Consider the following 24,330-nt stretch of genomic DNA (forward strand, 5'->3'; position numbering starts at 1 on the left):
TGCACTCTCGGGGGGGGGGGGTGATGCAGCTGTGGCCTTTGACACTGCCACGGCAGAAAGATGCTGACAGGTGGCCCTGGCTCACCCCCCACCCCCAATCTCTGAGGGACCTGGAGTCAGGTGCTGTACACTGAACTGAGAGGAGAGGACAGGTAGGAAACTGATACATACAGAACATTATTTCTTTGTCAGGCTCTGTGTCATCATCCTGTTTAGAGCTCTCAGAGGACTTTTGGGGTAGGTCGCCATGTATCTGTTTTACAAATGAGAAACAGAGGCACAGAGAGGTTAGATAACTTGCTCAGAGATTGGCAATTGTACATAGTGATGCTGGTTGGGATTTGGCCCAGTCTGTCTGACTCTGTTGCCCATGGTCTGTCTGCTGAGAACCACGTTACCTGTGCTAAGGCGCAGGCTCCTGGGAGACCCATTCCTTGTGTTGCACTACTGGAGCACTCAGATCAACCTTTAGGAGATTGTTTTGACAAAGGAGGAAAAGCACCATCAGTTTTCTCTCCCGGATAAAGGGTGCAAGAGTTACCAGGTTTCCCTCGGTGGTGGTTTCTGTTCTTATTTACAATGGCCCTTGATTGTCTGGTTCCTGGTTTAGGCAAAAGATCTGTCCAGGCAGCTCTGGTCTGGGGAAGGATCGATAGGGACCCCAGCAACTTGTTTGCTAAATGAGGACGTAGTTCCCGAAACATACTGAGAGCATCTTCCGCTCAGCTGTAAACACTGCTGACGAAGGGAGTGATCTCTCCATGGTGTAATTACCTGTGACTATAAAAAGACTGGAGGGCTGTGGAAGGAGGTTGGGTAGGTCATTATAGGGCTTGTTACATCCTGGTGTCATGAAAAGACATTGAGATGTCTGCAGGCTAATCGTTGTGCCATGTTTAGGACAGAACAAACACGTGGTACAAATCTTGCACTCTAGCTTGTGAGCAAAAGAAACCAGGAGTCCACCAGATTCAACGCCTGAGTGGTCTTGATTGGGTTAAAGCTCTCGTTAAACACAGATCCCATTTGCCAGGCAGAGGTGCCCTGCTGTCCTGGGCTAACTTCAGAGCTTGGAGGTTATCCTTCCTCCTCGCCCAACTCTTCTGCAAAAGAGAGTCCCAGAGTGCTAATAAAAAAACTAGGGTTAGCACTTAGTGTTTAATTACTTCTAGTGGGTTTGTACTTGAACTCTTCACCCCCTCTTAACCACTGGAAGATTCCTTTCCTCCTCATCAGTCAGGAGTGTGAGCCTGCAGAGGGTTTGAGCAGCCTTCCCAGTTCAGGTGGCTTAGGCTGCTGTGGCTGGCTGCCTGGACAGGGGCCAGATCAGGGGTGACCTTGACCCACCTCATGTTTAGCTTTGGGGCCTAGAGGGGACAGAGGCATTTAGAGATGACCTGTCTGCGGTGTGGTGTGAGTGAGAGGGGTGCAGGCTGCTGACTTCTCCCAGCCCCGTTCACCTGCCTCCCCTTAAGCAAACCTAAAGTATGAAAAAAGAATTCACTGGAACATGAGGCTGAGATTACAACTATTGAAAAACCTAGGGTTCTCCCTGACCAGTGTGGCTCAGCTGGTTAGGTGTCATACTGCAAGGCAAAAGGTCGCTGGTTTGATGCCCGGACAGAGCACATGCCTGAGTTGTGGGTTCTGTTCCTGGTTGAGGTGTGTACAGAAGGCAGCCAATCGATGTTTCTCTCCTTGTCTTTCTTCCCCCTTTCCACTCTCTCTAAAAATAAATAAATAAAATCTTAAAAAGAAAAAAGCTCTGGCGTTTCTTCACATAGCTGTCTCTTGTCAGGTAGGATAGGGTTCAATTCATAGATGCCTTAAAATGGCAAATGCCACCTGTAGCTCTCATGGAGCCACTGAGGTCACTAGTACAGCTCAGTGCAGAATCTCACTGTCATTATGCCCCAGCCCTACCCCTTGGTTTTTGGAGCGGCTGTGCAGTCTTATGAAAAGCATGGGCTCTGGACTCAGTGCCTGTGTTTGAATGCTGCCTCCACTCCTGGCTGCCTGTGTTGCCTTGGGTAATTTTCCTGCCCTCACTATTGATGTTTCCCTAGAATAAGAGTGATAATAATACCTACTTCATAAGATTGTTTCAATGATTGAATAAGATAGTATGTATGTAAAGCACTTAGGACAGTGCTTGGCATACAGAGAAGTAATTCCCAGGTTGGAAGATCAGATTGTAGCACCAATTGGTACAGCTTGTACTTCTGACACCACGGCTAATCATTGGGCTGGCCAGAACGTCTGTTACGTTTTGCTGGAAAACAAAAGAGACATTTTTCATTTTCACCAATCACTTTATTGATTTGGGTATTTTGTGTATGTCAGCTATCTCCTACTATTGCCTTCTAGTGGGTAGAGGCCAGGGGTGCTGCTAAACATCTTCCAATGCATGAGACAGCCCCACAGCAAAGAATTATTTGGCCAAAATGTCAGTATACCAGGAAACTTCCGCATGCCATGTTTGATACATTCAGTTAGTCATAGCACCTTCTCCATACACTAGATAAACCTTTTTGTGTGTTGTGTTTCAGTTGCATTTTTACCTTTCTTGAAATAATAAAGCATAGTACGCCAAAATGTTATGTATCTTCTTCCATCTTTTATGTTAACATGACTGCACAAAAATTCTCCAATTTTGATGTTTTCTTTTAATGCACGCTGATATGACGACTGTCACAATACAACCTAACAAAATTGTTTTGAATGAAATTAAAGGTACCTAAACACTGCTAGAGCCATTATATGGAAAAAAACGTAATGGACTTTTTGGCCAACCCAGCAGTTCAAACAGGCTCAGGCTTAGAAAGTTCCTTATTTTTTTTCTATATCCTTTGAGTCTCTCAGCTTTGACTCAGGACATCCTGCAGACTGCATGAGTTTTCTATAATTCACGTTTTTAATTCTCAAATGCCACATCTTGGCACTCCACCCACGAAGACAAGTGGAAAAGAGCTGGAATGCCCTGTGCAGTGCTGGTGCTTGGGGCCCACCAGGCAGCCTCCCCGCAAGCCGCTCCCTCCCTTCGGCGAGGCTGTCCTGTCGGCATGTCGGGGCCCGCACTCCTCGAAGCTGCTGTTTGTTAGGGACTTCTGCAGTCATTTTTGAAACCTTATAAATTTGAGGATGCCAAGTGTCTGCTTTTTGAAAGACGTATTTTATTTTGTTAGCACCAAGAAATGATTGAAGGACTACCTTTCACATTTCAGAAGATTCCTAAACACATCCAGGAGAATACAACGTCAGAATGAAAAAATAAGAGCTCCCTGGTCTTCTCTCCCTTGGGTCGCCCTTTGCCTCCTCTTAATTTCCTTCGCTGTGTTTGCAGCATTCCCTCTTTCAAGAGCCGTTCCCACCTAGATTCATGTGCTGCCCCAGAGATGGGTATTCTCCCTCGTTTAACTTCTTTGACTTTTAAGCTTTGCCAGTAGCCAAATCTTTTAAATCATTCAAAATTCTGGAAGTAGTGCAGAACAGATAAACAGATCCCTTTTAATACTTTTCTTCTTTGTAAAGCTTTAGAAAAAAAAACTCACAAAACTATTTTAGGCATTTCAACCCAGGAAGGGAAATGTGTTTCAGGAAGTTATGGCCAAGCACAAACAGGGTTATGAAATAACCCTGCTGGAGCCTATGTTATCATGAGTAAACAATGCTTTATGAAACACAAAGGCTCTGATGTGATCAGGGCTTCACGTGTAGTGGACACATGTCTCCTTGGGAAAGGGCAGGACCTGTGTGTTTATTGTCACTGGCTTTGAGTTCTGACAGTTTGGCCCTGTTGGCCCAGGAGTGGTGGGAGGCCCAGGAGAACGTCGCTGGGATTGCCACAGGCTGGACAGGGGCTGAGTGGGCGCGGGGAGCTGCGTGGCAGTGCTTACTGAGCGCCGATGTTGTCAAACAGGGAGGTGCGGGACAGGTGAGGGAGAAGCCTTGGATGCTTCTGCTTCCCAGTTGATCTCAATTCCTCGGAGACCAAGCTACAGAGGACCCTGTGGCATCTTCAGCCAATGCAGCCCCACTAAGGCTCCTGAAAACCATGTGTGGTTGCTCGGAATTGCTGGTGAACGGCCTGTGGATTTAGCCCATGACTTCAGTGGGGTTGTGTAAATCTCTTCTGTACACCCCTCATATAGTGGACACCTTTAGTCTTTGATATTTGAGGTCTTTTCTCATATGCACGTGTCTCTCAGTATTGGTTCTTGTTCTGTGTTCTTAGTTTTGTAAGTGTTTGCACATAAGGTCCTTGAAAGCAGAGGCACAGTTTTTTATACTTTGCTGTAACTAGGCCAATGATCATCCCAGGTGGACCCAGCAGACACGTCCTGGAGAAGATGCTGGGGGGAGGGGGTCACTCCAGGCAGGATGGTGCAGAGTCATGGCCCATCCTGTACGTGAGGAGGAGGAGGAGGAGCAAGAGGACATGTCCGCAGCTGTGGTGCGGCCGCCACCAGTGGGGCCTTCCTGCTGATTTACGGTTCCCCATGAGGGTCTAGGAAGTGAAAGTGTCTCCGTGCTTCAGGGGATGCATGTGGCTGGGGTTCTTCTGACAGCAAAGAAGTGGAGCTGGGCAGGCTGCCCTGCCCGGAGGAGTTTATTGTGGAGTGTCCCAACTTTCTACCTGGATGAAGATCTTCGAACCCAGTGGAGGCCCCCTTCGGTGATGAGGAGGGAGGAAAAGTAGACCGTTTTTACCCACGGGGAGTAAAGGTCATGCGGACGAATGGCTCTGAAACATGCCTTACCGTCGGAGAGGGCCCGGGGAAGGGCAGCTTAGATGGGTCTGGCCTCCCTTTCTCACCCACAGTTCCCTCTAGCTTAGTCCCTAAAGTCAAGGCTAAGAGGACTCCTTTTTTCCCTTTTCCTGGACATGAGCACCCCCCCAGCCTGTGTTACCCTGTTCTTACTGTGGCTGGACTCCTGCCTTCCCCCCTCCTGCCCAAACTTCTCTTCATCCTTTAAGGTCCAGTTCAAAGTCCCACCCCCTGTGAGACACCATCCGCCCCTTTACCCCTAGAATCAGCAGGGTCTGAAGGAAGGAGAGTAGGCTTTGTGTGTGTGTGTATGTGTTTAAAAACAATTTTTTTAAATCCTCACCTGAAGATACGCGCATTGATTTTAGAGAGGGGATGGCAGGGCGGGGAGCGGGGAGACACATCGATCAGTGTCCTCCCACGTGTGCCCTGACCTGGGATCAAACCCGCAGCCTTTGGTGTACGGGGTGACGTGTCAACTAGCTGGGCCAGGGCTATGTCTGTTTTTTGAATGGAATTAGCAGGAGCTCCTGGTCTCAGGTCTTTGTTCTGGGGGGATGTCAGAGAGGTTTCCGATGGACAGGATTCTGCTCCCCAGAGTCATGACTGTCTTTAATTTGAAGGGATTGGACAGCTTTGGGGAACTTGAGACATATGGGGATTGCGGCTTTGGGGCACTTGAAGCCTTTGTTCTGCAGATTGTGACACTCACACCCCACAGGCTTGTCCCCAGTGACCACCGAGGGTTGCCAGGGTTGCAGTGGACAGACTGGGTTTGGTGTTTTTGTGAATGGCACTAACTCTTTTAGGCAGTGTGTGCTGACGTAGGGGGCAGGTGGGACAGCAGGAGGCATGTAATGCCCTGGAGGGCTTTCGGGAACAAGGTACCAGGCTGGATCTCGAAGGAAGATATGACATGTGGTGTGGTCCTCATGGTCAGCCTGTGAGAGGAGGGCGGCGGAGCCAGGAACAGCGCTCTGCATCAGGAAGAATACGGAGCTGGTGGTTTAATGCCCTGGTTTCTTCACAGTTACTTGTTGAACGTTTGCTGAGTGCCAAGTCTGTGCGAGCTGCAGTTTTGTGTGAGACGTGTGGTCATCAGGGAAGGCACTGACTCATACTAGAATGCACACAGGTGAGGGGTACCTGACTCAGATTGGGAAGGTCACGGAAGACTCCTCGGAGGGAGAGACGCATGCTTCAAGACCTGCGGGCAGGGAGGGGCTCGTGAGTAGGGGAGACAGGACAGCATAGTAAGGGCAGGAGTGCAGTCTCTTGGGCCAGACAGGCTGGTTAGGATCCTAGTTCTGCCACTAACATGTTGTGTAATTTTGAGTGTCTTTCTCAAAGGTGATGTCCCTTGGTTTTTAGTGTGTGAGACCAGGGTAGCCACATACTTACCATATAGGGTTGTGTTGGTATCACCGTTGTTACTGTGTGGCAACTTACTGGTGGCGGTGAGGCCAGGCCAGCATGGTGGGGCAGTCTATGGGGAGGGGAGGCGGGGGTTATGTAGTGTCTGTCCTGCTCATCTTGACACTCTTCTTCTTTGAAGTTGAGAAGCTGGAGTTTCAAAAGAGAAAAATAAATAAAATGTAGCTTTAGCCTAAGATTGCAGAGATTTGGGCGGCACATCCCCAAAGGCACAGTTTGAGGGAAGCACCCAGAGGGGTGAGGTGCTGATGGTGGAGGCAGATGTCTTCTTGAGTTGACAGTCACCAGGGAGGGAGGGGGAAGAAGGAAGAAGAGGGGGAGGAGGAAGGGGAGGAGCAAGTTCCTGTGCTGTGTGCTGGGGTGTCCTAAAGATCACAGGGTTAAAGAAAAAACAAACACCAGTTAATGGATTAAGGGTTGAATGAGTCTAAACATGGAAATGGAGGGCTGGAGGAGGGTGTTGATTTTGGTACAGGTGGAGAAGACTGGGGTTAAGGAGAATGACAGTCGGGCCCCTATGTGCTCAGGGAACAGGAAGTGGTTGGTTCGTGAGGCTGGGCGGGGGGGGGGGGGGGGGGGGGGGGGTGGCCTGGGGAAGGCCCCTCAGCCCCGCAGGCCCATGCGAGGCGTGTCCGACAAGGACCCCTCAGTTCAACCAGTCTGAAGCTCTGCCCAGGGTCCCACGTGGGTCTTAGATGGAGTCACAAATTCCCCAGGGAGGCCAGAGGCTGCGGGAGGTGCCGAACCGCCCGGGAAGGAGGGAGAGCGGAGGGGCAGCTGGCGTCGGGGGCCTGCAGACGGATTCCAGCACTCTTCATCTCGGACCAGGCCGGGGTAACCGGAGACAGTGGGGTGAGGGCTGTCTGTGATTTGACGTGTTCAGGGGTGCAAAGAGCTGTTGTGACTTCCAGCGGAGAGGTGTCTCAGGTTTCTTTAGAGTGGCTTTCAGCAAAGGAACCCATTCTCCGTGCTGGTGTTCTCGGCACCTTGTTGGCAGGCAGTTTAGAGGCCTGGCGGCCCCTCTCCCTGGCATTCAGAAACTCTGTTGCCAGCAGTGGGGCAGACCCTGGCCTTGCAGGGAAAAGTCAGGTTGTGACTAATAGGATTAAGTGAGGTATTGTATGTAAAATTGCTGGGTCAACAATAAAAGCCTGTTTCAATGGGAGGGATTATTATAATGCTCTATTTTTTTTTTTAGTTGGCATCTCTTTTCTGAATTGCTTAAAACCCTGAGTTAACACTAACTGGTTAATCCTTCATCCATCCCTGGCGGGGATCAAACTGAAGTTTCCAACAGAGCTCCAAATCTTGACTCTGAAGCCCAAATCTATGGAGTCTAAATCTAAAGCTTGGACCTCTGAGTATGATAGGCCTCACTTCTGGGACTAGAGAAAGGAAAGGGAGGATTGTTAAAATTACGTTTTCTTACAGACAGCTGGTCTTCTCAGCCAAGGGTGTCATAGAATTTTGAAAGACCTAGAAGTCTAACATTCATTTTCCACCGAGAAGCCACAGCGTCCCTCTTGAGAATGAGGACCTGGTACAAGCTGGAGAAGCAGAGGGCTGATCAGGGCAGGTTTGGGGCAAAGAGCAGGGAAGCAGAAAGGGAGCTGGCAGCGTTCTTAATTCTGTTTAGGTTGTGGCTGGTGGTACCTGCGGTGCCAGATTCTGTGCCCCAGTGCCAGCTCGCTGGTACACACCTGTAGAAACCTACCTGCCACCCCGATGTGCCGCAGAGAGTGCCAGGAAGGCCCAGAGAAGGTGCTTGTTCTGTCCTGCACCGCCTGTGGTGAAGCCCCAGGAAGGTGGGTTCGGGAGCCTCCCAAGGGCCTGTCCAGCCCAGGACAGTCTTTCTGCAGAAGCAGCACTGCGTCGTACCTTGAGCAGGATGGCATCTGGGAAGGTTGGCCTCGTGTCAGTCCTCCAGTCAGGGGGGAGGGCTGGACCTGCTGGCCCACCTTCGTTCCTTCTAAGGCCTGGGGAAGAGAGGTTCTGCTTTCTCCTCAGTACCAGGTGAGGCCCATCAGGACCTTTCTCCCCTAGCCCATGCTTTCCTGCCTCTGGTCAAGGCTTAAAAGTTAGTTTGTGTGCATTCTTGCGCAGGGTCTTGAACTCTAGCAGCAGGAGAAAGATGCGCTGAGTTGGGACACTCCTCCTTCTTCTAGTGGCAGCTATGTGGGCTCCTAGGCTTGAAATTCCAGAGGTCATTCAGGTGTGCCAGTTAATGCTCCCATACTTGTGAGAGAACAAGCAGGCTGAACCTTCTAGGTTATGTGTTTCACTGGGTCTCACATTTGTGCATCAGAATCCCCTGAAGGGCCCAGATCGCTGGGCACCACTTTCAGAGTTTCTGATTCAGCGGGTCTGGGATAAGGACTGAGAATTTGCATTTCTGCAGAGGGTGATCTGGAGACCCCACTTTGGGAACTTCCGGTTTGGGAACTTTGGGTGAGCAAGCCCATCTTACCCTTTTCAGAGCAAGTTTTGATCGGGTGGAGACAGAGAAATGGGATGGCCTTAAGTGCACTGGAGAGAGGGGTGGTTCAGAAATAGGATGCTACAGGTGGACCAGCGTAATATGAAAACTGGGAAAAGGTTAAACGATGAAGGAGGATGCTGGCAGGTCTCTTTCTTACCTTCTCTGGTCTGGTTCTTGTCCTTGCCAGTTATCCTCCAGACGGGAGGCAGACTGGTGTGTCTCCCTCACTGGGTCATCCCTTGCTGGGCCTCTGCCCTCTATACAGCAGTGAGTTCTGAATGTCTGCATTTTAGGAAGTCTTTCCATAGCTTGGGGCCGTGGTGTGAGGAGTGGGGCCTTGAGCTGGGTCCCGGCCATCAGCTCTAGCACCACCTCTATTGAGCAGTAACTGCAGGCCCCTCTCTTTGCTCAAGGCTGAAGGGAGGGTTGGACTAGCTGTCCATGTCCCTCTGAGCTCTGATAGCCTGGATTCCTCTGACCAATTCCTCCCCCAGGGTCAGGAACATTGCTTGCCTATTACTTGCTTTTTTATTTTTTAGGTGTGTGAGAACTTCTGTCAGTAAGCTCTACTGAATCAGAATCCCATTCAGAGATGGGCTTGCTAAAAGTGACACTAGAGAAGAGTTTGGGAATTGAGTTACTTTGCGTTTTAGAGCGTCTCTGGCCTTTGCAGTTGTGCTGCTTCCTTGAAGCCTGTGTCCAGAGAGGAATGACTCGGCATTCTCGTCGGGTCCTGCTCCCTGTACCCCAGGTCTCCACATCTGACTGGGAGGTTTAGCAGGCTGGCTGATCAGTGCTAGTGCCCAGGGTGCAGGGGGCCGTCAGCGCGCATTTTTTTCGCTGCTCGGCACTGTGCTGTGGCGGGCCTGTGTCAGTGTTTGCTGGCAGGACAAGATAGAAGGCTGTACCCATGTGCCTATTCTCCTTTCCTTAGTTCCTCCCCCCTTCTCCCTGACTTGGTATGATTGTCCTGCTCTGCCTTTCTCTCCTCATCTCCTCTGCCTTGCATCCTGCCTCCCTCTCCTTTCACTGTACTCACTTCAGCTTCTCTGCACTCTGGCAGAGCGGGCCTTCCATGCTTGTATGTCGAGGGTATTAAGGGTTGGGGTGTGCCTGTGGAGATCACAAAAGACTCTACTCAAACCGTTTCCTTTTCTCTCCCCGGTCCACTATCTAGGCTAGCTGTGACTCACAGAACATTTGCACCGTCCTAGGGGAGGTTGCTCTTCTTCAGATTGAATTTGACCTGTTTTCAGCCTTTATTTCCTGCTGTGGGTCTTGGCAGGCGGAAGGACACCAGCACATCCTGCCGCAGAACTGTGGCCCAGCCTCTGTCTGAAGGGGCACAGGGGAGGTTTCCCAGCCGTGGCTGATGGTCACTGAGCCCCTCTATCCTGTCTGGGCAGCCAGCTCTCAGGGCAGCTCAAGCATTAAGTAACCCCAGGTCTTTGTTGAAACGGTGAAAGATCGAATCGATTTAATTCATTTTAAGTGAAATCACCAGCCTTTTGATGAGTCCATTAATTTCCTCCCTTCTGAACACCCTCCTGTTAGCAGTAATGGGAAGTCCTGATTCTGTTTTTCATTTCACCCCACTGCCCTGCTTTAATCTGAGGCAGCTGGGTGCTTACTGCACTTCGCCTTTCCATTTACTAGGAGAGCGGTTTGAAGAGGATTTTAATGACGGCCTCTGACAGTACTCGCAGAAGCTAAGACTGTTGCTGTGCTTAAGTTCCCACTCATTCAGGGGGCCTCAGTCTTACTCACCTTGCCCCTATAAAACTCTGCTTGCTTAGTTCTTGGTGCACAGGTGGAAAGGATCCCCATGAATGCTCTCTTGTCCCAGGCAGTATATGCAAGTTTCTCAGCACTCAACATTGTTTGCACAGCTCCTGGGCTGTGCCAGGCACTGTTCTAGTTACTGAGTATTTCCCTGGCACCTCCTCCCTGCCCTGGTGGAAGCACAGAGGCCTAAGGAGATGAGGTTCCAGCAGGGTGGTGGCTGCCCACAGACCTTGGGAACGGCAGTCTCTGAGGCTTGCTTTCTCTGTGTTTTTATGGTTGCAATGCCTATGTCTGTACTTTCCTTTTCTTGGCTCTAAAGAGGGATAAATAATATGAACCACCTCTGAGATCAGAGAAATGATAGGTAGCAATAGCTGTAACAGCTTACCACTACTGACAGTGGACAAGATGTAAAACAGTTTCTTGTATATTTTCACACTGGTGTCTTCACAATAAACTTATCATAGCCATTAAAGGATAAAGCTGGGATTTGAACCCCGGTCCTCCCATTGCAAATATAATATTTTTTGTACTACAGTGTGTGTGTGTGTGTGTGTGTGTGTTTTAATACTGACTTCCCCACGCCATGGTCCTTAGCATTATTTCAGCCACTTAAGTGTTAAAAAGCTATTCCATGTACACTGGGCCGTCTGCCAGGAACTGAGGGCCTCACAGTCTGATTGGGGAACAGATAGGACGGAGCACATCTTTGTTCCTCTCGAGTGGCTCAGGGACTGAGTGCTGTTAGAAAGGAGAGATTTAACCCAACATCATCCGGGGAGGCTTCCAGAAGAGCTGAGACTTATACCGGGCCTGGTGTGAAGGCAGGATCCAGACCACGGGAGACCTGGGGAGGGGGGAGGGGAGTCTGGTTGGCATCTGGCTGCCGAGACTCTGGGGTGCAGAGACGGTAGTTGGGTTTGGTTCCTGCATCAGATGCTTCCTCTGGGATGAAGCTTTTCCAGCTCGACTGTGCTTTTAAAATTAGACTCCCACACCCCATGCCCACAGAGAATTATTCATATGGTCTGGGGTGCAGCCCGGCAATCTACACTCCTTAAAAAGGTTATTAAATAGTATGCAGCAGCCTCCCAGCCCTTCACTTCTCCCCCTTGAAAAGAAACCAGGGGCGCAGGTTTCATTTGTTCCCTTCTAGAGGCAGAAGCTGTTGCCGCCATAGTTCTGTGGCAGACGGTGAGAGTAGCCTGCACTTGGAGAAACACGGCACCACTCTGAGGGAATACTGGGACCGTCCATGTCTCGGGGAGCACTAGGGAGTGGGAACCCGGGTTTGACGTCATAAAAGCCCCACTCCTGAGGTCTAAGGGTTTGGGATAAACTAAGGAGGCATGGGAGGAGTGGATATTAAGTAATGCGAGGTTAGTTGACTCTGACAGCACCTGGGTCATTCTGGCTGCCACCTTGACTTGAGAGCAGGTGGTGGGGCGTCGAGGCTGAGCACCTTTAGAACAAAGTCCATGCTCAGAGTTACTGCACCTCCCTCTGACTGTTTGGTGTTTTTATAGATATTATTTGGCAGTTTAGCTTTCAAAGGAGGGGTCCGGGGTCAATCAGTGGGTAAGTGGAAACGGGTCTGTGATTCAGGATCGTATACACCGAGAGCGCTGGAAAAGGTAAGTCCCTAGGACTTGGCAGTCTTGGTGAAACTTACAATTTCGGTCTGTATTTTGAGACCAAATGGCACCTAGAGTGGTTGTGAAGATTAGAAAAGTTACCAAATACCTTGCTAAGAAATGACATGTGTTAGGTTTGGGTTGTTATAAACTACCTATATAGTGAAAAGAATTAACACTTACACGCGCAGTAATGTTCCAGGTAATAGCCACTTTATTATTTTTGAATTCTCAACAAGTTTACTTATTTTATCTTTATATCTACACATTATTTTTATTTTTCCCCATTCCCTCACCCCTCCCCTTTGGCAACCATCAGTTTGTTCTCTGTATCTATGGGTCTGTTTCTGTCTTGTTTAGTTTGTTCATTTATTTTGGTGTTTTTTTTAGATTCCACATGTGAGATCATACAGTGTTTGTCTTTGTCTGATTTAGTTCACTTAGCATAATACCCTCTAGGTTCATCCATGCTGTTGCAAATGGCAAAATTTGTTCTTAATTATTGCTGAATAATATTGTGTGTGTATCACATCTTCTTGACCATTTCATCCATTGGTGGGTGTCTAGGTTGCTTCCATATCTTCACTATTACTAGGAATGCTGCAGTGAACGTGGTGGTGCATATATCTTTTCAAATTAGTATAATATTTTTGTTTTCTTCAGATAAATACCCAGAAATGGGATTGCTGGATTATGTGGCAGCTCTCTCTTTAATTTTTTGAGGTATCTCCATGCTGTTTTCTGTAGTGGCTGAACTAATTTTCAATCCTACCAACAGTGTACAAGGGTTCATTCCCTTTTCTTCACATTCCTGCCAACTTACTTGTTGATTTATTGATGAAAACCACTCTGACAGGTGTGAGGTGTTATGCCATTGTGGTCTTAATTTGCATTTCCCTGATGATTAGTGATGCTGAATCTTTTCATATGTCTGTTGGCCATCTGTATGTCTGTCCTCTTGGGAGAAACGTCTGTTCAGGTCCTCTGCCCATTTCTTCCCCTTTCTTCTTATTGTTGACACTGATACAGATGTCCCCATGTCCCCCCCTTTTTGCCTGCCTCTGCCCATCCCCCTTCCCTCTGGCCATCCCCCACTGTTGTCTGTGTCTACCAGTCATGCATCTGTGTTCCTTTACTAATCCCTCCACCTCCTTTCATCCAGCCCCCCTCCCCCTTCGCCCCTCCCCCCGGCAGCTGTCAGTCTGTTCCATGCCCCAGCACCTCTGTTTCTGTTTTGTTTGTCAGTTTATTTTGTGCATTAGATTCAGTTTTTTTGGTGTTAAGCTGGCCATTTTAAATCTATTACCCTATTTTCAGTTTTTCAAAGAAAATTTTCATACATTAAAATGTATGACTAATATCATGTGTAGGTATTTGCCACTCAGATTTAATGTTGTGGCATGTTTGTGACAGATCTTTTCCAGCCAGTGTTCTTAGTTGATGTGTATTCTTCCAGCCATGCTTCCGTGTTTTTGCGTGTACACGTGCATTTACACACACAGGTTTTGTATTCCTAAACACGAGTTCCTAAGCAGGACAGAGTGTTGTTTTATATGTTTTAAAATGTGTGTGATCTTCCATAGCCTCCTTTTGTTCACGCAACGTTGTTTTTGAATGTAGCCACGTCGACAGGTTTGTTTTACCTGCAGCGTAGCATTCCGTTGTGTTAACCTACTGGAAAAATCCGTGCCTCTCCTCTCACTGGTGGATGTGTAGGCGACTTCAGTTTGTCACTGTTAGGGATGGTACTGTAAGGAGCTACAGTGCTTGTGCTGTGTTCCGAGCACATACACAAGATTCCTCTGAGGCACACATCTGGCAGCGGAGCCGCTGGATTACTGGACGTGCCCGCCTTCAACTCTGCGTGTTGCCAAGTAGCGCCCCAAACTGGCTGTGTTAGTTCACACCTCCAGTGATGTATAAGACGCTTCTAAGTTCTCTACATGCTCTGCAGAAGCTGGTCTCGTTACGATTTTTACCACTTCAATAGACGTAAAATGGAATCCCCATGTGGCTTTAATTTTGTATTTCCTTGATTATCTTCTCCCAGTTTGTAGATCATTTTACCTCTTTGTATGGCAGTGGTTCTCTAGGGTCCGTGAGATCCTCTCAGGAGATTGACATGGTCGGAACTATTTTCGTATTATTACTAAGGTGCTGTTTGCCTTCCTGAACTCATTCTTTTACAGATGTGTAGGGGGCGTTTCCAGAGGCTACATGGCATGTGTTGACATGGTCACGCTGATATTTATTGTTCTTAGAGGGGAAGGGAGGGAGAAAGAGAGGGAGAGAAGCATCACTGCGTGGTTGCCTTTCATGCGCCCCCTACTGGGGACCTGGCCTACAACCCAGACATGTGCCCTAACTGGGAATTGAACCTGCGACCTTTGGTTTGCAGGCCAGCACTCAATCTACTGAGCCACACCAGCTGGGGCTATTGTTCTTGTTTTTTAAATTAAGTCAAAAGTAGAAAATTTTTTTAGTTTTATTTTCAACTGTGGTGTGTACTGATAGGTGTAACACACAGGCAGCTCTCTGGAGGTCCTCGGTCGTTTTCAGTTGTGTGAAGGGGCCTGTGTGAACAAAGTCTGAGAACCGTTGCTGCTTTACAGTGTCAGCTTGATTAGTATTTTTTTTCCTTCTGGAATGTGTTTTATTTGACTTAAGAACTCCTTTCCAGATTTCATAAAGATGGGCTCTTACATTTCCTTTGAGAAGTTTTGGAATGTATTTTTGTGGGTGGCATCTGCCATTTCCCAGGCCCTTTGGCCACTAGGAATAGTTTAAAAAATTTTATACCTTCTCAAAAACATATATATAGCCTGAATAGAGCATTTTCACATCTATCCTTATAATAGAATATTTTTTTTGAGTTTTTCTTGTTTTGGAGGAGGGGAGGGTGTGTGAGAGGATGGGGAAGGGCAGGCAGGGTTTTCTGTCACCGTCCCCAGACCCCTGTGGTTCAGGAGCGTCTCCTGGCATTTTGCAGAACACAGCAGCCTCTCCTTGAGGTGGTATACACTCTCGTTTGGATCTTGAGTTCATTAGTTCCTTGCAGCTCGCTGTCTGAGAGGGCCAGAACTCACCAGTGACGGGGACTCTGGAAGCACATCCCCTTTCCAAAGCCCCCACTTCCACTGGACACTTGGGTTTCTGTTAGCGTGAAAGCACCAGAGCTCTTCTTCCCTGTCGGGGTCCGTGGTGGCGGCGGGTGGGCGGGCAGCCGGCAGGTTCACTCCAGCCAGGGGCATAAGTGGTGGCCGCCCCAGGAGAAAACTAACACCGCTGACGCCAAGGCCTCACTTCTCTCACCAGGCTCCTGGGTTCCTTTGTCTCCGGCGTCTTACCCCCCTCCCTTCACTCAAATCTGTCTTCCGCCCTGCTGTCCCAGTGACTCAGAATCTCAGACACGAAGCACCATACTTCTCTGTTTAGAAGGAACAAACTCAGGGCTCTCTCCCTGTACGGCTTATGTTAGGGTCCATTCTCTTGAGCAACATAACCCTCATCTGTGCTTTCAGCTTGCTGTCCCACCGCTTCCCTGTTCTGGGCTCCGTCCTGGACCTTGACCAGGAGTTTTATCATCCCCATAATGCGTCATGGAACGTGCCCCGGTGCCTCGCTCACTCGTGCTGTTCCCTCCATCTCAGATGTTTTCCATTTGGCTGTTGGAGGGGAGCCCGTTTGCCTCTCAGACCCCACAAACTCAGTAAGTGTGGATGCTGAGGGGATGGTTCCTTTTTCGTTCTGGTCTCCGCAGGGACTCAGCCTTTCCAAGCAGAATGAAAACTCAGAGCTAATTTTCATTAACTCAGAGTTGGCTTCACTTGTGGCTTTGTTAGGGGACAGCTGCTGCATCTCCCTCCCTTCCCCACAAGTTCCTTCCGCATAGATTCTACTTATAGGAGTGGTCCCTGTCATTCTGCAGCCCCGTTCTTTCAGTAGCTGAGAGAGGGGGGGATTTCTTTTCTGTGGTTGAGGAGCTGATGTAGACATCTGATGAACTGTCTTCAAGTCTGGCCTGCAGGGAGGGAATGCCCTGAACAGATGGATGGCAACGCCTAGTCCTCACTTCCCTCGCCCCACCGGTGCAGTTAGTGCTCACTTGGAATGATAATAAATGGACATTTATTTTGAACTGATTGGCACAGTTAAAAGGTGGTTCACGACTTGCATGTGTGACTTAATGCTGCCAGCAGGCAGACCCTGCTCACTGTAAGAGTTCTGGGTGCTGCTCTCCCCAGTTAGCCATGCCCAGCCTCCTGCCGCCCCTTCAGCAGCCTGAAAAAATAAAATTTCACGAACCCTTGAAATCTATTAGAGATGGAAATTAGGTAGATTCACTTTTATCTTCTGAAAGAACTCTACAGCAGAAGTCCACACAGGCACGGGCACAGAGGAAAGGGGCTCCTTCTGCCCGAAAGACTGCAGGTGGGCGGCTGGCCTGCAGCGAAGGCTGCGGTGGGGAACCGGGAAGGGGAAGGCTGCGGTGGGGAACTGGGAAGGGGAAGTCTCTGCCGGGGGGAGCAAGCCGGAGACTGTAGGATTGCAGCATCAGTCTTCACATCAGTCTTGCATGTGAAAAAGCTGGCTTTATTCACAGCTTGTTTATGGCCCTTTCATTAGATCTTGAGAGTGGTCACTAGGTAGGAGGGGAGATACGATAACAAAAGGGGAAGAGTTACTCCTGGGCTCAGGTTGCCGCTGAGAGCAAAGTCGGGATTTGATCTGCTCCACACTGCCTTCTAGTCCACGCAGACGGGTCAGGTGGGTATGAATTCTCAGGTCCAGGAGAAATCTCGGGCTTGTGCCAAAGAAGTGAGGTCTGAACACTCCACAAACGCTAGGTCTTCATACCCACGAACCTGAGAGCTTTCCTTTGTGGGTGATGCTTTTCTTTGTTCTTCCTTGAAGAGTGCTGCTAATGTTGTAATGTTTGATTAGTAGTAGTTTTAAAAGTGAAACACGAGTAGTAGTCAGATAAGCATCGAAGATAAAGCAAAAGCGATCTACCCTAGTTTGCCCATGCGCTCTCCCCTGAAACCCAGGTACTCAGATATATGAGAAAACGGTCTTTAAACCAAATGTATGAAATACAAAATTAACCCTCCCAATTTTTAAGAAAGTGTTAGTGCAAAAGGATTTTACTATGCACCAAAGGAGTCACTGTGGTTTTTAAGTAGCAAGTGTTCCTGTGTATATAAAATGATTGCATTTGCACCCAACTTTTTGGGGTCACATCTGTTGTTTAAGGCGTGTGAGGGAACGAGAAGCGGGGGGGAGCTCCCGCCAGCACCTTGGGCAGTATCGAATGAAGCATTAGTTTGGGCCCCCACCTCTGAAAACTGGGCCGAGTTCTCCATGTGGTCGTAAGCACTTGCCTCCTTTTTTCACCCTGCGCCTCTCGTCCCTCCCGTGCCCTGCCCAACAGGCTCTTTTGCCAAGGATGAAGAGCCTGGATGTCAAATCTTTTCTTTCGGTCCTGGCAGGGAAACTGTTTTATTGGTTTTCCAAGAAGCCTTTTTGCACAGGGGGAATTTTTTTGTTGCCTCTTATGGGAAATTGTTTCATCATTTCCCAAAAATACACTGTATGTCTTGTTTAAACAGGGTGCCCTTGAAGAGCTTTGGAGCCGAGGGGTGTGGAGGTGTTGTGAAATCCTTTGTCTGCTGCTTTGATGCAAGCAGGAATGCTGGCTGTCTGCAGGCAGAAGTCTCCGAGTTTGCCAGGACTGGGTCCGGGAGTGGAATGCGGGAAGAAGAGCCTCCATGGGATGCAAAAGCCGGAGTCTTTTTAAGCATCCAGTCCGAGTTGTAAGACGCAGTTTCCATCAGATATTTGTCCAGTGCCTTAACTGTGCCCAGGCTGATGCAGGTGGCTTCTCTGCCCTTTCGAGATGCTCATGGTACCCTGGAGAGGAAGGACCAACTCGCATGTGTCAGCAGCAGACAGATATATAACTGTGTGCTCGATCACGTAGCTGTAGCTGCTTTCCTTCAGAGGAAGGAAATTTTTATAGAAGAGAACACTAAGATCATGCCATCAGGCCTTGCACTAAGGGTTGGATTTGAGTTGACAGAGGAAAAATGGGAGGATTTTGAAGAAAGGGGAGAAAGGAGTTGAGAAGAGGCAGGAGGCTGATCTGAGGCCATGATCATGGGTGAATGAGGCCAGTGGGGGGGAGCCTAGTGGGACTTGATGTTGGGGAAATGGAAGAAGCCAAATGATGGAGAGCCTTGCACATCCAGTAGACACATTTTAAGACTTGAAGAAAGACATTGGCAGCTTTTTAAATATTCTGACAAGAGAGCATCAGGAGGAAAAAGTGTATTGGGGGGAATATTAGCCTACCAAAGCAAATTGGAGTGGCCTCTAGGTGGGCAGTAGGAGGGAGCCCCACTTCATCCGTAGTTCTTGGAGGGAAGTTGTGGCGTTAGGTGCTGCCTGGTGGTGGGCTTTTCTGTCTGATGTGAGCGTGGTCCCACAGCACGTGTGGCCTGTGGCCCTCGGCAGCTCCCCCTGAGAAGGCGCAGCAACTCAGGCCATAAGGTTGTTGCTGGCTGAGGAGACCAGCTATCAGGTGCCACCCTCAGTAAAGCTTCGATCAGGCCCTCATTAGTGGAGGCGATATCCCACAGCGGGTCCAGCGGGCCCAGGCATAATGGGCAGCAGGTTCCAGGCCTCCAGCTGGCCATTGTAGAATGTGGTCGGCCAGGGGCTGTTGCTTAGGCCCAGGTGACAGCAGTCACCTCATGCCTAATCAGCAGTGAAAGATGCTGTTTCCAAAACCCCTGCCAGTGCTGAGTACTGCCACCTTCCTGTGTGCCCTGTACCCCCTTAACAATTTTAAATGAGGAATTTGGGTAACTTTGGGTTATTAGTAAAGTCAAAGAGGACCAGTCAGAAAGTGCTCTTCTTAATGGAGTGTGTCTCTCTGGTAGTTGCTGTTAGTGAAAAAATGGGTTTTTGCTGAGATTATTGGTGGAGACAAGCAAGCACAAACTTGTTACGCTTTCCATAGTATCTGCTAATTTCCAGGAGAAGGAGGGAGAAGGAAATGACTGTCATGGGAGGTACTGCCCAGGTTCTTTAATTGGAAAATTAACCACAGTTCCAGTACCAGTTGCTGGGCCTGGGCCTGGGCCTGGGCCTGGGCCGGGCCGCTGCTCAGCTGACCCACCCTGAGCTCCCTGGCACAGACCGTGTCTGCAGCCCTGTTGCGAGCAGTTCCTCTTTGGGGATCATCGCAGCCTGTTGCCAGGCCAGGGCGTGAGCCAGGCAGAGGCTTCACTGGCAGCTGAGGGGTTCGGGCCCTTGTGCACGAGAGGTGCTAGGGAGGAACACTGAGCTTGCAGTTTGGAGTCTTCAGCGTGTGCCTCATGTCATTGCCTTTAAAAACCAGTGCTCTTTCCGTTTTGGTGAAAGCTGCGAGGCCCCTGATACTCCATTCTGGATGGCTGGTAGATAAACTACTACAACTGTTCTGAGTAATCATTTTGTTCCAGTTGAGTAACAGGGTGGTTCCTTAAGGAAGGCGTGGGTTCCTTAAGGAACCTGCTTCAGCGGCCCTGCTGCATTTGCAGAAAGCCTGGTGGTCTTTACCTTTGTTCTCTGTCTCGCTGAGAGATGAGGCCAGCTGGGAAGATCGAAGGGATTGGTGAGGGGAGAAAGCAGCAGGCCCAGAGTTCAGGGTTAGTTGCTCTGCAACTTCTGTGTCATTTGGGGTGTATGGTTTCATTTAGTTTTGCAGAAAGGCTGCACGTAGTACAAATGAACTAGCTCTGGAGCACGTTACCCACTTGCACAGTCTGTCAGGCACACTGATTGTTTCCCATAGGCCAAGTTGCTCCCAGTTGGGGAAGGAGCGATTGTTTTACTAACATTATTCTGCTGTAAGGTCTGGCCGGAGGCATCTGCAAGGGCCCGAAGAATTCCTGATTGCATGTGTGACAGGCCTTTTCCATCAACAAGGCACAGAGGCTGGGAAAACCCAGGATGAGCTGTCAGACTGAGTAACAGGCCTGTGGCAGGTGCTGACTAGCGTGACTTCCCTCAGTGCAATGCAAACCTCTGAGCCCTGGATGCAGTCCTGGCTTCTTTGTTGAATGCAGGTGTGTGTTTGTTGCTGAGTGCCAGGGGCCATTGGTTCTGGATACATTCTTCATTTGTATGTGGGCCTACTTAAATATATTTTTTCTAGGCTCCCCAAAATGATTCTGGGCCTTTGGAACTAGGGGAGTGAGGAGGCAAGACATCCAAACTGGGTGGTTTGCAAGGTGGTTCTGAAGCAATGCTGAGCAGTCGGCTTTTAAACATTTGTCTTAGGAACAACCTGTACTCTGGCGTGTTGTAAATCGACACCCCAGTTGCCTTTGTGTAATGAATTTGGACTTCGGCGCAGCAGCTGAGAAAACCTTCTGAGCAGCCTTGAGGTGTGGCTCCCTGCCAGCCCACGGCACGCCCTGAGCAGCATTGCCTGCTCCATCTGTGGGGCTGCGGATGCGGGGGCAGTAAGCTGAGTTTTGAGGCCTTTACTTTGTAAGGATGAGCTGAACGTGGAAGAATGACATTGCCAATGGTAGTTGCAAGGAGGGTAGGTTTTCTAAAGCTGATATAACTGAGGGATAGATTCTGAAATTCAGTGAGCATGTCAGAAATGGGGAGTCATTAGTGCCAGCGGAATGCTCGCTGACTGTAAGTCAAGTGCTTTGCTCGGTTGTGAAGATGAAAAACGAATTAAAGAATAATGTATAACATGCTCCAATTATATTGTCCAAGACTGTATCTAAAAAGCAGAGTATAATTAGGCATTTTACAATCTTGTTTGGCTCTCCGACTTTCTTATAAACCTATTGTTTGACTTTGGGAGGCCTTTTCAGGGAAATGGGACTACCTATAACCGGGTTCTGGTATGACTGAGAGTCGTGCAAAAACAAAACACTCTTTGTAAGCGTGCAGGGCCTGACCAAAAACGAGAGTCTGTGCCTGGGCACACAGTCCATGCGGACCGACGCCCTTGATGTCTTCATGACTTCCGCCGGCACCGCACTTGTTTACATGGTGATTTCTGTCACCTTTCTTTCCATTTAGATACACTGAACTTACGATTTTAGCTGTCAAACAGTGTTAGCCTTCTCTGCCTGGTAAAGCCCCACATTTGGGGGGGGGATGGTAAGAGAAGAACAACCAACAACAAATAATCTAGCTCCTAGACTGTAAACTTTCCATGTTCTTCAGTCTCAGTCCCTAACTTTGTGGGTACAGAGTTTGTTGTATGTGTGTGCTCGAAGCAGCTAAGTTTCTAAGGACAAAACAAACAAAAAACCCCAACATCCCCACACCAGGGTACCATTATAATAGAGAAAAAGACTCTTTAATTAGAGCAGTGTTGCAGGCTTCCCCCGTGCCTGGCTGGCCGAGGCATGGAGTTGATAAGCATACAGTGTCTTTCATACTTGCCATTACAACATGTTAATTAAGAGAATTCAGCTGTGGCACCAGCTGGGGATGTCTGGCTTTGTGAGAGATTGCAATTAGATGCTTTATTTTCTGTTTTCTTGTTCCCCTTTCAACTTTGGTGGAATGCCTTTGAGTAGGGGCTTTTAGTCCCAGCAGTATAAATACTTTAATGTGCCTAATTATGTAATCATACACTTACACTCCTCTGTGTACATACATATCATTTTATGGATTTTTATCCTCTTTTCTAGGACATGAAACATCCAACTTGCTTTTTGGTTGGTATGGTGGAGCCAGACTCCATGCTTTGGGCAGGAAGAAGACCAGAGGCAGTTAGTGGTTTTCCTCTGCGCCTTACGATCTGCGCCTTTGCCCCGAATGCTCCATGCTGCCCCCCCACACCCCTTGAGAGATAAAGGGCAAAGTCTTTTATCTCTCAGATAATTAGCATCTCAATAGTTTCCTAGCAAAATCAAGGTAATTTAAATGAAATAGGACTTTGTAATACTGTATCTTCCATTAATTTGCAAGGGCAGTCTTTCAGAGTGGGTAGTGTTAGTTTTCCCAGCCCCTCTGTTCCAAGCAGGCGTCGGGCAGGAGGAGCCTGGACGTGAGAACTCACGCAAGTGGGCACAATGGAGCCCATTGATTTCTGGCATGCAGCACGGCGGAGAGGTCCTGTGACCCCAGCTGTTTGAGTCAGGACCTGGGAGCAGCTGCTTTTTGAGATCCAGTCCTCCAAGGATAGGCCATCTGCTGCCCTGGGAGGGAACCCTGGGAAAAGAAACTGACCACAAGATATCATTGTTTCTCTCCTCTGCTCCTGTCCCTCCAGTTCTTTCTTGGTCCCCTTCTCCCGGCAAACTTGAGAAACATCATGAAAACTCACAGTTTTCCCCTCTGTCCTCCTACCCACGCCACCATACCAGCCTCCCCAGCTCCACTGAAAAATAGTTTTCAGAGTAGGCAGGCAGATTTATATGTTTGGTTCCTTTGGCTAGATTAGTACTATAGGACAGAATTCCATTTTATTATTAGCGATATATGACTTTGCATTTTAGGACTGGAAAGGTCCTTAAAATCTTGTTTTATGGAAGAAGAGCCCAAGGTTTTCATTCTTTAGATTTGTGTCCAGGGCCCTCCTTGTTCTGGTGTTAGCCTGATTTTCTGAGTTCCCAGCGTTCTCCGGTTAAACCGGGAGCCGTTTGCTGGGCTCCATACACACACCGCCTCTTCTTGCTTCTCCGCCCTCGCTCCTCCCCTTATCTCCTCTGTGCACATTCTCCCCACGCTCCTGTATCACAGGCATAGCCCGAGTCCTGTCCTTCACACGTCCCAGCCCTACTTCCCCGTGAAGTCCGATGCACGGGTGCACTGCTGGGTGCTCGGCAGACACTTGTTACATTAATGAAGGAGGCCCTGCGAGGACAGTGAAACAGAGAGAGTGAGAATCAACCCGTGTGCGTGTTTTTTACCCTCTTCTGGGTGAAAGGTATGAAACCCACTCTTTAAAAGACAGAAGATTAAAGGGTGTTTTCTGTTCACCTGTGTGACATTTGGACATAGTTACCTGCTGATACAGGAATGGGTGAGGCTGCAACAGGCCATGACTTACCAGGAATCTCCGACAGGTCAAAGTGGCTCGCCAGAGTCAAGAGTCCAAAGGTCAGGAGGGGAAAGGGGAAGCCATGGGCCTCAGTGTGACCAATAGACCAGGGTTGGGACTCTGCCCCGTACTCTGTCCTGATCAAGGGCCGAGCCTTACTAGCATGCCCGCCCTGAGGTCGCTCTGTTATGACCAGGGAGTCACAACAGTATGCTGGAGCCAGGCTGGTAAGGACGCAGGCTGGCCTCAGAGGCCAGCGAGCCCCAGCCTTGTGGGAAAGCACCTTGGGGGCCAGGTGCCCTGCCTTGGACTCACGGCAGGTTTATTTGGATTCCTGTTGTTTTTAAAGTCCCTTAAAGACGCTTCAGTGAGGCTTGCCCAGGAAACTATGTGGGAGGAATTCACAGGAGGGAAGAGGGTCTTTCTCGCTGTCTGAGCGGAGGAAAGGGATCTGCTGGGAGTACTCTGTGGCACGCAGCCCCTTGGCTGACCGTCCTTACTCTGTACGGTCCAGATCTTTAGGAAGACCCACATGCTTAGAAGTAGGGAAGTGCAAAAAAACCCCAAAGAAACAGAAAAAAAACCCCGAAAACCCTGGGTAGTTTAGACTCCTCTCTGCCCTTGATCAACTGATGGTTAGCACAGGGTGGTAAGCACCCCCTCTGGGAGCTTCAGAGGAAACCAAGAAGGCGTGAGAATCCGCCTTTCCTGTGGTGGCTGCATGGGAAGGGGGGTTGTTGAGACGGGCGCTGTAAAGAGGGGACTCCCACCCCCACACGACAGAGGAGGAAGAGTGTCCCCATCAGTGAGTGGCCTTCGTAACGTTCGACTCCACGTACCCATGCTCACTAGTCAGTGGTCCTTCTCCTGGTTGGTGTCGGAGGTTATGAAGGCAAGACCCTTAGCCCTGGCAGCCTCATTCCACCCCTGTCCTCTCAGAAAACCCCACCTTTGCTTTTCCCTTTTATATTTCCTAGTCCCTTTGTCCCGGTCAGATCTGGTGCCAGCCCCCACAGAAAGCACAGGGCTCACTTCGTGGCATGCCTTGGCCTCGAGGTCTGGTAGTCACACCTGCTCTGTCGCCGGGAGAGCCAGTCACATCTCTTTCTTCAGGAAAGTCCATTTAGACCTTTACCCCTCAGTGTCTGGTAAGTGTTTTTCAGA

General features: G+C 49.2%; 1 protein-coding gene and 1 long non-coding RNA gene across 5 annotated transcripts in view; one reads left to right on the top strand and one right to left on the bottom strand.

Annotated features, from left to right (window-relative positions):
• SUSD6 (sushi domain containing 6) overlaps positions 1–24,330 on the top strand; it is a 92,872-nt gene that overhangs the window by 47,690 nt on the left and 20,852 nt on the right. The gene's annotated exons all lie outside the window — the stretch shown is intronic.
• On the bottom strand, positions 7,015–8,626 carry LOC118497391. Its single transcript, XR_004899916.1, has 2 exons — positions 8,082–8,626; positions 7,015–7,274 (listed from the first exon to the last, which is right to left on the bottom strand). It is a non-coding gene; the product is annotated as an uncharacterized LOC118497391 (long non-coding RNA).

The sequence above is a fragment of the Phyllostomus discolor genome, chromosome 1 (assembly GCF_004126475.2).
Source record: "Phyllostomus discolor isolate MPI-MPIP mPhyDis1 chromosome 1, mPhyDis1.pri.v3, whole genome shotgun sequence".
In the NCBI taxonomy this organism is placed as follows: domain Eukaryota; kingdom Metazoa; phylum Chordata; class Mammalia; order Chiroptera; family Phyllostomidae; genus Phyllostomus; species Phyllostomus discolor.